General features: G+C 34.7%; 1 long non-coding RNA gene across 1 annotated transcript; it reads left to right on the top strand.

Moving 5' to 3' along the window:
* The first annotated feature begins 8278 nt into the window (after positions 1 to 8278).
* Positions 8279 to 17271, top strand: LOC140151897 (uncharacterized). The gene is made up of 3 exons (XR_011858992.1): positions 8279 to 8387; positions 16407 to 16561; positions 17227 to 17271. It is a non-coding gene; the product is annotated as an uncharacterized lncRNA (long non-coding RNA).
* The last annotated feature ends 575 nt before the right edge of the window (positions 17272 to 17846 follow it).

Raw genomic sequence — 17846 nt, 5'->3', positions numbered from 1 at the left:
TTGACTTGTAACCCATTATTTTCATGGCATTTTTCTATGATCAAATAAATACTGTTCCTTTGTCTTTCAAACAACACATGTCAAATTTATATCACACACTTGATTACGTAACAGCATTAGCATGATATCAATGGTCTAAAGTCACTGGCTCAGTGGAAATGAGTCGTTTTTGTTACGGGAAATAAGAGGCTGAAATGGGGTATTATTGTATCTCTTAGATTTTCTCGGGAAATAAAGTATGGAGAGTGCTGCCCCATGGAATAGTAGTAGAACACAAACTTCAAACTCATAAAATCATCTTTGTCGCATTGGAAAGGTTTCAGTTTATTTGACAAAAATAGTGTTTTTCTTTCTATAAACATTTTGATATTTCCAACGATAGCAAACGTGGATTTTTTTTTTTCTGCCAGTTCTGTTGACTAATCCCCAAACATTAAAACAGCAGTCTCCCTTGAAAATATTTGAAACCGTGATTAAAATATAACTGTTATCCTACTATTGTTTGTTACATTTATACAAAAAACGTAGTAATACAGAGAGAGAGGTCATCGTTTGAATGAGAATTGTTTTTAATTTTCTGTTCATTTGGTGGTTGAGATCATCCATAAAAATCACATGAATCATTAAATTTATATTTATATAGCATTTTTGTACCGTTTTAAGCCCTATTTACATGAAATTGTGCATTTTTCATACATTTCTAGCACTTTGTATCCGCACGCGCAGATTGTTGTTTGATTTGCATCAGTTATCATTGAACTAAGTACTACTCGTATATAGTTCTCACATGTGAGCAGTCATTATATTTTAATCTGTCTCATTTTGGAGATAAAGAATTTCCTATGTAATAACTGCTTTTTCATTTTCGCCACCTTTGCATAATAATGTTGCTTCCTTTATGTCCTATTTCCACCCAAGTTTAAAGGCAAGTCTCAGATTTACCAAAGGCAAACCCAGGACCTAGTGTTTATTCCTGCCTAAAAACCATATGCTTTTGCTGGTCTCGGACGTTTTTGCCTTTGCTGTAATTTAAAAGGCTATTGATTTATGCTAATGCTGCAACGTAATGAAGTATATGGTATCATTTACACATAATGTTTGAAAGACAAAGGTACAGTCTTTATGTGATCGTAAAGAATCCCTATCCACATATGTGTACATCCATATCAAAATGATGCACTTGTCGGCTGCTACATGTGTCTCATTTCACATAATAACTAGGAATAAATACCCGACTCATATCAAGTGTAGATCACTTCATATCATCCCCAAGTCAAATTGTATAAGGAATGTTCTCTGTATTCCTAAACCATGTGACTTGGGATGATTTATTCCTAGCCATTATGTGAAATGAGACACATGTAGCAGCCGACAAGTGCATCGTTTTGATATGGATGTACACATATTTCAAGATATGGGGTGAAAGGTCAACTTTCATAACATACTGACCGTCCCTCGTATATATCGATTTCTGAAGATGTTTCGTTTCGACACTCTTTACATCATTGCTCAAGAACCACACAAAAGTGTAACTGTGATATTTGGGTTCTACGTCAAGCCCGCCTCAAAATAACCACAACAATTTCATTACTATTCACAGGATACCACAATTCGAACAATTCACAACAACTATCCAATCTAACTAGCCTTAATTGCTTTGATTTACAATACGATGCGCCCCCAACGGTTGTTGGGGAGAGGTCAAAATACGCAGTGCAGCATGGGAAAAAGTCGACATCCAAAGCCCGCGTAATACGCATACAGCACAGGGACATTTGTCATTGGGTGTTTAAATGCCATTACGAATGCACACTAAAACAGCAATTTGCAATCATATTATATAGATCCATTTTCTATCTATTGATCGCACGGAATCCTTCGCGGAACTGTTTTTCACGTAAAACATCCAACGATGACTAGAACGGCGATGTCAAACCTGGATCGGCAAGAACAACCGCTAGCGGCGTGTCGCGAGAATTACCTGCTATACTTAAACTTGTTAAAAGTCCTTTTGTCCTTCTACAATGATTTCAATCCTTATTTTCTACATTTAACCATCATTTATGCTAAAGAAAATGCCTAACAAAAGGCGAACGAGGCAGAAACAGTAAAAGAAGCTGGGTTTTGGGTCAGTGTTTATGTTTAAGGGGAAAGCTTGATCTATAGGTAGTTGGGCATTTATTTTCTACTACGATCTGAAGATAGCACCTTGCCGAATCAAGATTAATTTTGTTTTTCGTTGGACGTAAAAACATTCTGGGGTTTTTTTTAATGTGAAGTGAATGAGCGTTTCGACAGCATTTTTTGTGGGACATGAGAGCACATCAGACCTATCGAATTGTATTCTGAATACGAAGAATGTCTTTCTGATATCAAATAATTTTATGAAATTCACGATATAATACAAATTTTATGACAAATTATTAAAATTTGATATTTTTCACATTTTGGAGATATAACAGTCCTCGAAGTAAATTTTATAAATTTAATGCTATAGTCTTAAAGTGTATGTAGCTGGGAGGAAAAGCCGACGATCAATTGAAAATTTTGACCTTTATATTGAAGATATTGAAGAAAGACCCAATTTGTTTTGGTGTTTTGGGAAAAAATCCATATCTTCAATACGAAAGGTCACAATTTTCAATTGATCGTCGGCATTTCATCCCACCTACATACACTTTAGGTAGAAATCATCAGATTTATAAAGTTTACTTCGAGTACTGTTAAATATCAAAAATATCTATTTTTAACGATTTGCCATAAAATGTGTATTACATTGCGAATTTCAAAAAATCAAAATTATATGATATCAGAAGCCCATTCTTCGTATTCAGAATGCTATTCGATATGTCTGATGTGCTCTAATGTCCCACAATAAATACTGTCCAAACGTCGTTCATACCCCTTCCCTTAATTGACATACCAAGATTTTTATTTGAAAATCTTAGTTGTGAAGTCACTGCTAATTTCACTATTTGTCTTTATTTTATTAACAATCGGTTATATATGTAAAATTATATATTGCACATTTACAAAATGATTAACTGCATGTAATGTATTTTTAGATTAACAAATCAATAGAAATAAAGTGACAAGAATATTGCGTGTTTAAATTCTATGATGTATTTTCAATAACGTTCACTGTTGTGATATTTCAAGCATCAAATTGAAATTGGTTGATACTGTGAATCAACGCAGGTGTATTTAAAGCAGGTTTTGCCACAAATCTCTTTTAAAAGATAAAAGATAGACGCTATGAACATTTAAAGGTCCGTAACCCGATCGACAACATCATCCCCCCCCCCCGATTTTTTTCATTGGCCATGAGTTTTTGGTATCACACAATAGATAATATTTTTCTCATTACTATCCTGAAATTTGACACTCACGGTCGATGTATTTCCGGAGAATTCACGCAAAACATGCTCAATTACAGGCTACCAGAATTACCAGAACATGAAGAATTGGTTGTGGGGGAAATGTCACCAGTGCAACTGCAACCACGCACGCACGGCACATGACGAACGTAATTGCGGCACATGTTGTTGCTTGCCTTCCCAGAATGCAATTCGCGCATACCAAGTATTTGAATTGCAAATTTTGCTATTTATTCACATTTACGCAGAAAAATCTCTCGTTTTTTCACAAAGCTGCATAAAGGGGACAATATTTGGTATTATTATTTATATCAGGCATTTGAGCGATACAATAAAACTGTATATTGTACAAGATTTGCAAAATACCCGGATGCAATACAATATTTTTTAAATATTGTACGCGTGCTCATGATACAACAGCACAACAATACACTACAGACACAGTAACGGCTCACAGGAGATTTCCCCGGGGAGATTTTGTACTGTCTAAACAAGTAAAATCACAAACTTAATTCGCGGCAATTCTGGATGATGATAACCTTAAGAAACATAATCCACATCTACAAATAAACCTTTATATAATAATTCCGAAATTGTCTTTGGCGAGGAAAGAGCAAAAAAACAAGAAGGTCCGGTCAGCTTACATTACAATAGGCCCGGACAATAGGCCTACACATTGGTTAAACCCGCGTGGCTAGGTAAGCTAATGTTCATTTTACCGCATAGCAAAAGCCTGATAAATAATAATAATAATATTGAATGGCTTGTTTTCGTGTGATTCGACTCGTGCAATATTTTCCTATCTCGTGCAATATATTCTTGTATCACACTCAAAGCCATTCAATATTATATAATTATATATAATTTTAAAGACAATCAATATCCAAAACCAATAGGGTTACCCCCCCTTTTATGACCGGCCACTATATTTCGACTGCTTGGAGCATAGATCTGTTATGAGCCATGATCCTATGCGCCAATGTAGCTTATACTAGGGATAACCATCAACATTTCATGTTGCCCCTATTGCTACAAAAGATTGTTTTCTGGATAGAACTCATCAACAGAAGTATTTTGGTGGTTAAATGGTCAAAATCGGTCAAAAACTTTTCGAATTATGAATTTTCAAAGTTTCCCATTCTGACCGGTCATTGGAACGAAATAAAATGACAAGGTCCAAAAATAGCAATTGGGAGCAAAATTGGCATAAGCATATATTTACCTTTATATATTTCTTTATTTTAACATATATGCAAACATGAAACAAGCATATTGTGAAAGTATCAAAGGGGTTTCTTATGAAATGGCACTTTACTAGTCAATGGCATAAATTATTTTTTCAAACCGAGGCATTGAAATCATGCATTTAGAGAACATTTGCCAAAAATCATCCAAGATGGCCGATATGGCACAAAATCAAAATTGCAGGTGAACTTTTTTTTTTCACAACCAAAAATGTCAATGTTATTGGGTTTAATATGACCAATTAGTAGGTGTATGCAAACAAAATCTTAAGTGTCATTGAAGGTCATTGACTCATTCACAACAATAGAGGTTATCCACTTCACTCATCATGCTCATGTGTGACTTCTAACAAAAGGTGCTGGTTCCCGTAGTATTCTTCATTCAAACCAATTCAATGCATGACCTCGGAGTCACCTGCATGACTTTCGCGGGCTATTTTGAAACAGTTATGGTTGCACATTCAGGTACTTATTTTGAAAGTTCTAAACAAGGTATAGCCAGCAGCAAGTTGTAGATGGTATAGGCCTAAATATAAGAAAACATTTAGGGTTGAAATCAGGTGAAAAATACATCGAATGAGCACGAAACTTCACATTTATGTTCAGAAAGGTGTCTTCTTAGCATGATTCGAAAGGAGTATGGAAATTCCAAAGGGAAGCTGGTGATTTAATTTGTAACTCGAGATCTACTTGTTCAATTTTTTTCCTTTTTACAGAGGGTATGATAGCGGTATTACTGGCAACTCTGCCAAATTACAGCTCAGTAGGCCACGTTTTTCACCTGAAATTATTGACATGAATATTTTGTGCCATTCTTGAGCAGTGCTGAACTTAGCCACTGGCAATTAAACGCACTGTGGCGATGGAACAATTTTGACTCGCACTTACAGGAAAATGAAATGAGTTGTGTTGCTGTAATTTGCAAGATAGTTACAAAATATAATTGGTATTCCCTTCCCCAATTTGTACAGAAAAATATTGAAAAATAAAAGAATGAGATCAATTAAGAAATGTCTGTGCAAGCAGTGCACAGTTGAGCTCCCTGCATGTCTATGGGAGCGTTCTAATCATGTTGATGGTTCATTGGTCATCCCTACTTATACCATGTAAAGGCAAGGGCATTGGACATTTAAAGCCTTAATGTACGATCTTATAATATGAAATTGGTTAATTTTTTTCAAATCTGATTTTTTTGCATATTTGTAATGTTTACACATGTCCCAACTTACACCTAAATGGAATCAGCCAAATGTGTTGTCTTTGTAGGTCAACAGAGCAAAGTTCGACATATTATCATAATTTAAAAAATTATGATAATATGTCCTCCCATAGAACTGCATTTTAAATGGCCAAAATAACCAATGGGATTTATTTCACCTTACCTTGTTATTACTAATATTATTTCAACATTTTGAATAAAGAATAACAAAATTAAAATTTGACGGAAATCGTACATTAAGGGATCTGGAATGAGCGTTTTGAGCGTTTCAACAGTATTTTTTGTGGGACATGAGAGCACATCAGACATATCGAATTGCATTCTGAATACGAAGAATGTCTTTGTGATATCAAATAATTTTCATTTTTTGAAATTCACGATATAATACAAATTTTATGACAAATTATTAAAATTTGATATTTTTCACATTTTTGATATAATAACAGTCCTCGAAGTAAATTTTATAAATCTAATGATATATTCATATAGTGTATGTAGCTGGGAGGAAAAGCCGACGATCAATTGAAAATTTTGACCTTTCATATTGAAGATATGGATTTTTTTCCCAAAAAGACCTAATTTTTTTGGTCTTTTGGGAAAAAATCCATATCTTCAATACGAAAGGTCAAATTTTCAATTGATCGTCGGCTTTTCATCCCACCTACATACACTTTAAGTATAAATCATCAGATTTATAAAGTTTACTTCGAGTACTGTTAAATATCAAAAATATCAATTTTAATTATTTGCCATAAAATGTGTATTACATTGCGAATTTCAAAAAATCAAAAATATTTGATATCAGAAGGACATTCTTCGTATTCAGAATACCATTCGATATGTCTGATGTGCTCTAATGTCCCACAATAAATACTGTCCAAACGTTCATACCCCTTCTCTTAAGGTTTTAATAAATTAAGTGCCGTTTAATACTTACTACTCGCAGTACAAAAGTCTGTTACCCTTGGCTTTGCACATATATCACTGATATACAATATTGAAAATCCAGTGTTAAAGTAACTGATGTGAAAAATCACTTATGTTTGTGCTGCAGGTAATCGATATGATACGAGGGTCCGTTAGTATGTAATGAAAGTTGACCTTTGACCCCATATATTGAATATTTGGAAGAAATTTCTTTATGATCACAGAAATACTGTGCCTTTGTATTTCAAGCCACATTATGTGTTAATGATACCATATACTATAACATATTACGTAACAGTATTCGCATAAAATCAATAGACTATGGACACTGCCAAATCACGCAAAAAGACGGGCCTTTTAAATTACAGAAAAGGCACGTCCTTAAAATGTTTAAGAACAGCAAAAGTACATGGTGCATATGGCTAGTTTTTGGCAGGAATAAACACTAGATCCTGGGTTTGCTATTGGTAAAATATGTTACGAGTCGCTTAATGACTCAAGGCCAAAAACACCTTTATCCCAAATTCACTTCAGAATGCACCACAAAACACACTGATTAATTAAGTTAACAATATCTTAGTATTTAATTGAAAGTAAAATATGATTGGTACAATATATGACAATAAATGCACATTTTACTTTTGCTATAGTAATGTCGAATTTAGGACTTGCTGTCAATAATACGAAGGAAATACATGACATAAGATACCTGATATTATGAAGGTAGGACTTAAAATTCTAAAATAACTGACAAACTGAGAATAGGGTACACGACACGATCCGAGAACAGTCCCATTCTTACCACCAACCTCCTTCACCTGATTTTCATTTCTTTTACATTAAAGAATTAAGGTTTTCCAGTGTACGGGGCCGCCGGAGTGATCCTAATTTAATGTTATTTTTTAAATGAATGGGTGTTCCCGGCTGGCTTCAATTTTTGACCCCTGTATAACCCTATGGGGTCATTTCTGGGATCACTTTTGAGGGACATAGACTCATAATATAACGCTTGCTCACCGCCTTTTTTTTTATTCAGCCGGTCTAAATTAGTAAAGTTACCTAGGTTATCAACTTTGACTAACAAATGCCTTACGAAACCTGAATTAGTGAAATTGTGTCTAGTCTATAACAATGAATTCAAGTTACAGTTCAACTCACATAATCCCTAATTTTCGTTTCTGAATAATAGACTAACAGATGCTAACAAGATAAAAAGGCCCTTTGAGTACAGTTTGATCTTCTTCACCACCATTGCGACTATCTTTGCATAATTTAGCTTTAAATCAGGCCGAAAAAGCAGAAAAACAAGATCAGTGACTCCCCAATGATATTTGAGATTAATATGCATTATGCTTAAGCTAGCGTTACTCTCAGCAATAGCAATAGAACACGAGAGTGTGCGGACGTGTGCGATATTTATTTCAATATTACATTTTAACAGGTTGCATCTGAATTTGCCACCTTGCACTTGTACCTGCATTTCAAGTATGCTACAGGGATAATCTTTTTACCTATTTTCATCCAGTGTGAATAATGCCAACCTTTGGTGCGTTTTAATGGATATGACACTCTTATTTCTGTGGTTCGGAATATTCGCAGTCTATTTTGATTTAGTTACAGGTAAGCAGCATATATTTAAATACGTTTGATGATATGTTTGTTATTACATTATATTGTGTCACATTTATGATAAGACAAAAGAAAATGCCGTGTTGCCCTTACCTGAAAATGTTGGATAGTGTCTGGTGGTCGCGTGCGTGTTTTTAGACAGCTGTTGACGGAGTCAACGCTGTCTACTGTTTCTTTCTTTCTTTCTTTCTTTCTTTCTTTCTTTCTTTCTTTCTTTCTTTCTTTCTTTCTTTCTTTCTTTCTTTCTTTCTTTCTTTCTTTCTTTCTTTCTTTCTTTCTTTCTTTCTTTCTTTCTTTCTTTGATTTGATTTCTTCATTGTTATTATCATGTGCCTTTAGGGTACTCACAGATTTGGGATCAAAGGTCATTAAAGGGGCACTTCCGGTCCGATTCGAAATACCTTAAAAATGCCTCTTCAGTGCCACAAACAGCATATCAGGGTGACACCACTTGCTCACATGCATTGACATTATCCATTGTCTTTAGAGTGTTCACAGATTTGTGTTAAGGGTCATTAAGGGTTCACTTCCGGCCCAAGATGAAATACCTTCAAAATGTTTTTTCTACCACAAACAACATAGCAAGGTGACGCCACTTGCACACATGAATTGGCAGTAGCCAGTGTGTCTAGGGTGTACACAGATTTGGGATCAAAGGTCATTAAGAGGTAACTTCCGGCCCGAGACGAAATACCGAAATGCTTTTTCTACCACAAACAAACAATATAGCAGGTTGACGCCACTTGCAAACATGTATTGACATTTCTAGAGTGTTCAAAGATTTGGGGTCAAAGGTCATTAAAGGGATCACTTCTGGTCCAAGACAAAATATATTCAAAATGTGTCTTCTATCACAAACAACATAGCAGGGTGGCGCCACTTGCACACATGCATTGGCATTAGTTAGTTTTTCTAGGGTATTAACAGATTTGAGTCAAAGGTCAGTAAGGGGTTACTTCTGGTCCAAGACGAAATACATTAAAATGCGTCTTCTACCACAAGCAACGTAGCAGGGTGGCGCCACTTGCACATATGCATTGTCATTAGTCAGTGTCTATAGGGTGTCTACACATTTGGGGTCAAAGGTCATTAAGGGGTCACTTTGGACCGAGACAAAATGCTTTCAAAATGCTGCTTCTGTCACAAACAACATAGCAGGGTGACACCATTAACACAAGTTGCAATATACCGAGTGACAAACTTTAATGAGCTATGACATCATCACTCAATTTACATCTAGCCGTGATTTAATAGTGTATTTACTATGCAAATAACCACTTTCCTTGCTCCACATAGTAATGGGAACTAACACCATACCTCAATAAACATCAAAAGAGGAGCTTGCTGTTTTCCATGTGTTGGAATTTCTGTGTATAATATTTGTGTATTTGCCAAATGCCAAATATGGGCATATGACCAATATTTATGAATATTGCAAGGTGAGGTGCCTATAGGGAAAATAGCCGGATGGAGTCCAAATTTGGCTAGAATATGCCTTATGGTAGAAACTATCGAGGATATTTTTATGAATGAACTGTGATATGCTTTGGCATGTAATATATGAATATGAAGATATGAAGAATGGGGGATGTCCTCTAACTTTTTCTAATGCCACTTACACACATACATTGACATTATCCAGTGTCTATAGAGTATTTACAAATTTGAGGTCAAAGGTTATTAAAGGTTCACTTCCGGTCAGACACGAAATGTCTCTTCTGCAACAAACAACATAGCAGAGTGATGCTACTTGCACACATGTATTGACATTAGCCAGCGCCTTATGGGTTTGTCAAAACAGCTGTCTTTGTGGTCGCAAAACCACTACACTTCTAGTTTATCTATCTTTTTTCGTCTTCGTATACCAACGCAACCATTTTAAACCTACGCTAAAAGGCCAATATGTTTTATAAACTGTCAAATACAGCAAAATATATTGTTCATATATTCTCCCCGCGGATGAATAATGATAAGATTTTTACATTTAGCCAAGCAATAATGATATTTTTTTCTTTTATCAAAGATACAGAAATAGTAATAAGATGAGGATAACGCAACTAATTTTTTGCTTGCCCTGACCCAAAACCTTTACCCCGGCCTTTACCATCAACGTAAATTAAGTTGATATACCTATCATCAATGTTAATTTATTTACCTTAAAGTTACTATAGCTTTAATGAATTTTCAAAATTGCCTTCAAGGTTAAATTATGCAATTGCCTGGCAGCCAATGCTAACAATGTTTTTGTATTAGCAGCCAATGTTAACTATGTTTTTGTATTAGCAGCCAATGTTAACTATGTTTTTGTATTAGCAGCCAATGTTAACTATGTTTTTGTATTAGCAGCCAATGTTAACTATGTTTTTGCCCTAGCAGCTAATGTTAACTATGTTTTTTTCCAAGGCAGCCCATGTTAACTGTGTGTTGCCTTAGCAGCCAATGTTAACTACGTTTTTGTATTGGCAGCCAATGTTGACAATGTTTTTGCCTTGCCAGCCAATGTTAACTATGTTTTTTCCAAGGCAGCCAATGTTAACTATGTTTTTGCCTTAGAAGCCATTAGCAATGTTGTTGCCTTGGCAGCTTATGTTAACTTTGCATTTGCATTGGCAGCCAGATTAACGAGCAAGACACCGGGGCACGACATCAATACGTTCATCTGGGTCGGTTGGAGTAAAACACAGAGAATGTGCATTACATAGTGACGGATGTTGGACTCCGACAGAAACACTAACAAAGTTGCTGTATTGTGAAAAACTAGAATCTAAAGTATCTTGAAACATCTATCACATGAAGAATTATTCCCTATTATATGAGTACAACGATTGCAAAGTCATACATCAGTATGTAAAAACATGAAAAAGTTCCTCCCACACATCCGTCACACATTCGACATTATGTCGGGCCCTGGTGTCGGGCACGTTAATCTGGTTTTTCTAGTTGATCTATTAGCATCCGTCACACATCAGTCAGTATGTCACGTGCATGAGAATCGGATCAAGGAAGGACTTCGAAGCAACAGTTGAGTCTTTATTTATTTATTTATTTATTAAAACCATATTTATACAGGGTTACCCTTCAGATAAATCTGCTATTACAGGGGCCCTGTGTCATGTCATAAAATATAAAGTACATAGTAATTGGTAGAATTATACATATTAGAATGATTAAAAATACAAACATCCAAATAAAACCATATATCAAATACATCAAATATCAAAAGTCATTAAATTCATAAAGTAAAAATCTTTGGCTAGTTATTTACATTTCTCTGTGTCTTAAAATATACATGTAATACTAGTATACATAAAATAATTAATAACTTAAACATCCAAACATACATCAACTTATACATCAAATAATATCTAAAGCCATTAAAATCATAGTAAAGACATTGGCTAGTTATTTACATATTCACTGGGTCATAAAACATAATATATGTAGAATAATTAATAACACTCAAAATATAGAAGCATACATCAAAATACATCAATCTTTAAAAGTCATAAAGTAAAACTTTGGCGCATTATTTACATTTTTCATATATACATTTTACGAAATATTAAAAGTTCAGAAATTATTGTGAAGTGCCCGTTTGAACAAGTTTGAGTTGTAATTTATTAACCTTAAATGTTGTGGCATTTCATTCCACGCTGTAACACCTCGATAATGAAAAGTTCTTTTTCCTGCTTCTGACGACACCTTGTTATGGTAAAGACATAGACCTGAGCTTGACTTTGTTACGTAGGCGTGGTGGGTGTTAACATAGGAAAATTTAGTTCGCAGGTAATCTGGGGCATTCCCTGTCAAGCATTTATGAACAAGATTAATAAGATTGATATGAGAACGGTTTTTCAAAGTTTTCCATTTCAGAACATCATACATATCCAAAACACGTGCCCTTGGGCCTTCGTTAAGTACTAACCTCACAAGTCTATTTTGGAGAACTTGTAATTTGTTACTAAGTTCCTTAGAGCAATTATTCCATACAAGATTGCAATAATCAAAGAACGGCATTACGAGTGTATTGGCAAGTAATTTGGTAACTTTGGGTGGAACAGACTTTCTTAATCTACTCACAAGACCAATACGCTGAGAGATCTTTTTACAGGTATTGTGAACATGATCATCCCACTTTAGCAACGGATCAATCCATGTCCCAAGATACTTAAAATTGTCAACACGTTCAATGTCCTTACCACTTATAGATACATTTATATTTTCACATTTTTCTATGCCCTTTTGTGTACCACATATCATGTATTTAGTTTTTGAAACGTTCAGAGAAAGCTTATTTCTTTCTAACCATTTTTCAACATTATTTAAATTGTCATTTAGTTTAGTGCACATATCATCAGCACATTTACTTGAATACATAAGTGCTGTATCATCAGCATAGAGTACAGTCTTACATGTGAGATTACTTGACAAGTCGTTCACAAAATAGAAAATAACAATGGTCCCAAGATTGTCCCACGAGGGACACCAATGGTAACACATATTTGATCACATAGTGTTCCTCCAATTGCAGTAGCCTGTGTACGCTCTTTTAAATAGGATGTAAACCAAGTAAGCTCCATATCACGAATGCCAATACCATAGAGCTTTTTCAACAAGAGATCGTGGTTGACGGTATCAAAGGCTTTCCGCAGGTCGAGAAACACTATTCCAGTAGCTTTTCTCTCTTCCATGCCAGTCAGTATGTGATCTGTAACATCAATAAGGGTGCTTTGTGTTGAATGATTTGGTCTGAAGCCGGACTGATTACTGGAAAGAATATTATTTTCCTGTATATAAGTGTACAATTGTTCATGAACTGATCTTTCCAGGATCTTTGAAATGATGGGAAGTACCGAAATTGGCCGGAAGTTATTTAAGTCATCCTTGTCACCACCCTTATGTATGGGAGTAACTCTAGCCTCCTTCCACTCGTTTGGTACTTTACCTTTCTTTAGAGAAACATTACATATGTGCGTTAGTGAATTAGAAATATATGCAGCAGCAACTTTGAGAAGATTTGCTGGGATATTATCCATACCAGTTGATTTACATATGGAAATTGATTTCAACTCCTTGAGCACATAACTTTCTGTGATTTCTGTGAATCTAAATACATTACTACCAATTGATCCAAGGTTGTTACTCATCAAGTCACAGTCGTGGTTGGTACTATTCATATTATTTGCATCGATAACTTTGTGTCCAATTGAACAAAAATGATCATTGATCTGATTTGCACGATCAATACTCTCACTCTCATTATCATTTACAATAATACTTTTACTTTTTTTACCAAGACCACCATGATCACGCAGTGTTTTCCAAAGTTTGCGTGTATTATTTACGCTTATTCTATAACGCTATTTCATGATAAAAACGATTCGCCACGACATACTGTAATTGGCGAAGCAGCTCGAACCATTATAAATTAATTCAAATAATATTTTACTAAAATGATGTTCCATTGAAATATCTCCTGTAAGTAAACGTTTTGGTTTATACCCAGTTATCAGTATCGTTCATTGAAAACTGTGGGTTTTCTTGGCGGATGTTAAGTTTTGTACGTTCAGATTGAAAATTGTGTTTTTAGCTGGTCAGAAAGAATGAACTAAACTAAAATATATAGCGACGGATGCTGGAGATACGCACAATAAGTTGTTTATCCGAGTAAATGGTGTTTTTCCATAGTGAAGGATCTTAGATACATGTACGTCACTTTGAGCTTCATTTCTTGAAAAAAATACTTGAAGAAATCAGAGACCCCTTGGAGTAAAAATTGTAGTGTAATGATTGACAGTCACAATTTCCATCAATGACAAAAATTAATTTTTGTAATCGATCAAAAAACAAACGTTTTATATCAATTTTGAATTTAGCCAAAATCGCATGGGCACCTCTTGCCCTTTTTTTTACGTCAAGGATGTTTTACTATTAACCATTGTTGAAGCTGCATACATGTTTAAAAAAACTACAGAGAAAGAATGAGGCCATATATTATTGAACTTCATTATTTGTTGATTTCGAATGATAATGTCATGAATTCGTAAATTTTAAGGTCAAATTCCAAAACCAAAACAAAACATTGCGACGCAGATACGTCGTATTTCCCGGCTTATGCAATTTCATCATCGTATCAGTGTCTTCATTATACAGCCTATCTCAAAAAAAAAAAAAAAAATTGTGCAAAAGAAAAGCGCCTTCTCTGGCAATTATAAAATACCGTTGTGACATAATGCGGGGTCTTAGCTCGCCAATGCCGTTTGTTCTGTTCAATTTGCTTGTTTTAATCTCGAGATATGTTTAGTTAAAGACGAAAGGGTAAAATCACAATTGTGCCACTTTTTACTAGGAAGAGGGCTTTACATGTAACAGTGATAGCATCAAGTTTATCAAGAGTTCCTTCGTTAAATCAAAAGAATCCATCAATTACATAATACAACAAAAATTTTAACTGTTTTTACTGTTTCATCATGATGCAGGAATGATGATTCTCTTTTTCCACTTAAAAGAGATTAAAAGATAAATAAATATTTCACATTCTGCTGTAAAACTTAAATACATGTGCATGTCAATGATTTGATCATGGTAAATACCGTTCTCTTATAGTCACTTAAGACATGTTAAAAGACAATCAAATATTGCGCACTTACATGTTATAGGTTAATGAACGCGTATTACTTGTTGGGAGAGATATTAGACAAAATAGTGCACGCGTGCTGATGTTGATGCGTCTAATGCATGCGCCCCGAGGGGGAGTGCATTAGACGCATCAACATCAGCTATCATTGATTTACATGTACAGCTCTCTTCCCTAGTAAAAATGGCACAATTGTGATTTTACCCTTTCGTTGTTAAATAAAGATATCTCAAAATTGGAACAAGTAAATTGAACAGAACAAACGGCATTTGAGAGCTAAGACTGCGCCCGTGACGTTGATGTAAGCATTATTTCACAACGGTATTTTCTAATTGCCAAAGAGGGCGCTTTTCACTTGCTCAATTTTTTTTGAGACAGGTTGTATATTTGTCTGCTAACGTTCAAACGATCATTCCATCTTTTCCAACTGGGTTATTTATATGTAAACAAGAGGCTAAACACAGCATTATGAGATTTAGGTTTTATATATTACTTCTCCGTCCAACTGCCTCCGTGGCCTATCGGTAAGGACCTGGGTTCATAAACAATGAAGTAACGAATAACTGGTTCGATTCCTATTGAAACCGCAGAAACTATTTTTCTTTTCATAATGCATGATTGCATTCCGAAATGAGTCACTTGTCGGTAAATCATAGGTACCCTTAGACCATACTTTGCCTTGGCAATCAAGGTTAAACTATAGTGTTGCCGTGGCAGTCAAGGTCAATCTATAGTGTTGCTTTGGCAGGCAAGTTTAGACTATTATTATGTTGCCTTGTTAAATATGTTTTCGACTTATCAACCAAGGTTAGCTACGACGTATGTTATTTCTTTGAATGTTTGCCTTGCTTTTTTGGCAGCACAATTTAAACTATATTTTCCCATGGACGCAAAGGTTAAACTATATTTTTGCTTTGGCAACCAAGGTTAAATGGTTATTTAGTTTCTATGTAGCATCAATAAATCGCTAAATCAGAAACTTGTTATATACCTGTAAGATATCTTGCTTTGTCGATAATTTAAATGCAAGTGCAATGTCCTCATTAACTTACATTTGAGACAATGATCACGATTAGGAATCTGCTTGAAGTAGTTCGTTAATTGTCCGTGAAAGGAAGATGAAATGATGCGTTTAACAGATAATACTTCGTAAGTCCTGATAAAATATTTGTTTTACTCAATTCTGTTTCTCATATACCAAAGTGTGTGTAGTGTACTTTATGCAAATGTAAAGTAGGTAACGGGGATACGCATCCGCACAAGAACAAATAAACACAATGGGGAACACTTTGGATTGGTAAACTGTTAATTATTTCTTTTATGCAAATGATTATATCCAATTTTACGAAATGAATATGTTTTTGTTTTTCAAGGTCTCCCTGGGACTCGTGTGAATCATCATGGTCTATTAATGAAAGATTTGATGAAAAATTATGCTAATAATGGTGGTAAGATAAGACCGGTGTATGATCCAAATACAGTGACAAATGTGACTTGGCGGCTGCTCTTTCATAATCTCGTTGATATGGTAAGTCATTATGTAAAGGATTCAGAGTTATTTTTAACGATATTCTAGTCTGTCCGCCCAGCGTATTACCCAGTTCTGATGTCCTTCTCAAGATCATTAATATGATAGATAAAATAGAATTGAATTGAATTGAATTATATTATAATTAGTATTATAAATAATTGAAATATTTGCGCAATATAAGACTAAGGTAAATTATTGTCTCAGTGCCGTACCGTTCTGGAATTATTTACATATTATTTCGTCCCTCCTAATCAGGATATAGTGTGGATTTAAACCCCGTCACAGGGAACCAACATTAGCACAACATTCTTTAAAATGTATTTGATTCGATTAATAGGCTGATAAATGTACTAGTTATGTTAAAATACATTTGCAACACAGGTATTCGGGAGCTCCTATTATTGAGGCATTCTGAGAGAACTCAAAGCAAGCTGTTTTGCTTTAATTGGAAAAGTCAATTGTTATTGATTATGGATGATTTGTGTGTTTTTGTTCCAAATATGTGTGCTAATTCTTCAATGAAAACTCAATGACAACAACAACAACAACCTTGACCAAGTTGCTATAGTTAAAACTCACAATGGACTCTCTTAACAAATGTTAATGGCAACAAGAGTATCATAATTAGTATAAAAAATTAATTAACATTTCATTTATTCCAGGACACACGAAACCAAAAATTTACCATCGTGGGTTGGCTAAAAGAGGTGAGCTCAGAACTGTGAATAATCAACAGAATCTAAAGTTGCAAAATATGTTTTATTTTACTCGTGTTGCAGCCGCTCAATCTGTAAATGACACAATATTGTTGCAAGAAAGAGCGTTTTTCCACCTGGTAAAGTAGATGTTTATGATCAAACGCTATGAATAATTAAATATGTAAACTCTAATATCTGTAAAGCAAGGTGCAAGCTTAAAAGAGATAACCGCTATTATGTACAAGCACACGTGTAAGCTGATATCTCGATACAACTGGTTGATATTCTTCAGCAAATCTTTAGCTTAACTATTGCACTTTACTCTTTCCATTTGAAATGTGAAGCACAAGTTTGCCACATTAACATTTACATGTCTCATTTACAGCCGTGTTTAAATGAGTTCGGCTTGGTACTGAACGGTTTCTTTGATGTACAGTAAAATAGCTAAACATAACAGGTTGGAAAATTCTTGTTTCATCACAGACTTTAAGAATTAAAGCTATAATTTATGATTTTGGTCAAATTTCTTTCTAATTTTGTTATCCTTTGCCAAAAATTATTACATAATATCAATAACAACTGTC

The sequence above is a fragment of the Amphiura filiformis genome, chromosome 5, assembly GCF_039555335.1.
Source record: "Amphiura filiformis chromosome 5, Afil_fr2py, whole genome shotgun sequence".
Taxonomy (NCBI): Eukaryota; Metazoa; Echinodermata; class Ophiuroidea; order Amphilepidida; family Amphiuridae; genus Amphiura; species Amphiura filiformis.
This window is presented reverse-complemented; position numbering and strand designations above follow the sequence as displayed.